Below are 1,449 nucleotides of genomic sequence, written 5' to 3'. Positions count from 1 at the left end.
ACAGTTATACATATAAATACATATACACATATGTATATGAGTATATATGTGTATATATATATACATGTACACACACATAGACATAAGCTGCCATGTCACAATAGGCATGTTGAAGGTGGGTTAGGTGCACAAAATACAAGAATGTCAGGAATTGCAATCAAGTGGGACTCTAAGTAATACTGAATAAAGTTTAGCACCAGACCAGTGGATCACACTTTCAAGGCATTCACTTAGCTAAAAACCTTTGCAGTTTTCTAAACTATTTATATTGACTATTGTATCAATCTTATTTCTGCAAGAATGCATATAGTAACATTTGTTTTGGCTAAAATGTGATGTGAATGATTCCCTGGGTTCTAAGGCAATCATTGGTAGGTTGTTTAAATTACTGACATTTCTTTTATGTTTTCTGGGAGGATATGGTAAAGGACAAAAACCTAACACTGTTCCAATTGATGAAGCTACAAAAATGGAAGCTACTTCTGGATGATACTTTATTGTCATTTTATAAATGTAAATGAAAGTACTTCCAGTGAAAGTACTACATTGACTCCCAATTTCTCTCCAAGCATTAAATGATCCTTAATATCATCCAAGTCATTTACTTGTCACTCATATTTAATTCCTGTAAATTTCTTTTTAATGGCATCTTTAGAAAGCACATAAGTCATTTTGCTTTTTAAAGGTGTTCATTCAGAATACCAGAATATAAAAATCAAGGCTTCTTTCTAAGACTCTTTTGTCTTGTGTATGACATCATACAAAACATATCAGCAATCGTTCAGAGATAGCAACTTTACAAAACATGTAGGGATCATTTACAGCCTCACCAATGACATTCACCAAGGTCTGCTTTGCCTCTTTCTCAACTATTTGTCTTTGATTATCACTTAAAGAGAAGAGAACTGCTTTCTTTCTTTCTTTTTAAATCTCATCTTGTGTAGAAAATTTCTTTACTTTCATGCCATTAAAAACTTTACTTCATCATTCAGTTACTTTTAGAAACTATGATTCCCCAGTCTGAAGTGGCTGATTTTTACTCAGTGGCACTGGAGAAAAGAGGAGGAAAGGAGAAGAAAAGAGAGAGGAGGAGGAAAGGAGGAGAAAAAAAAGAGGAGAGGAAGAGCAGCAGTAGCAGGAGGAGGAACCAAGATGGATAATTTCTTTACACATTTCAGCCTGTGAAAGCATCTTTTGTGAATTTTTTTCTGCCTGATCATCACCTCCAGTTGTCACATGGAATAACTCTTTATCCTCATCCCCCATAAATGACAAAGTTATTGAGAACTATTGGACTGTAAGTTCTTATAAATCAAAAAAGAAATAAGGCAATCTAATGGTAAATTGAATGCAGCAGTGTTAGGTATCAGTAAGAGAGGCAGTGTATCCAGAGCAAAGAAGACAATTATCATGTTGTTTTTTTGCCTTGATTAGACCACATCTAGAGTA

The 1,449-nt window shown here is 34.2% G+C and overlaps 1 pseudogene; it reads right to left on the bottom strand.

Moving 5' to 3' along the window:
• Positions 1–500: 500 nt before the first annotated feature.
• Positions 501–963, bottom strand: LOC127546566 (cofilin-2-like; annotated as a pseudogene).
• Between the last annotated feature and the right edge of the window lie 486 nt (positions 964–1,449).

This window comes from Antechinus flavipes, chromosome 2 (genome assembly GCF_016432865.1).
Source record: "Antechinus flavipes isolate AdamAnt ecotype Samford, QLD, Australia chromosome 2, AdamAnt_v2, whole genome shotgun sequence".
Taxonomy (NCBI): Eukaryota; Metazoa; Chordata; class Mammalia; order Dasyuromorphia; family Dasyuridae; genus Antechinus; species Antechinus flavipes.
Note: the sequence above shows the minus strand (reverse complement) of the source record. Positions and strands in the feature narration are given on the sequence as shown.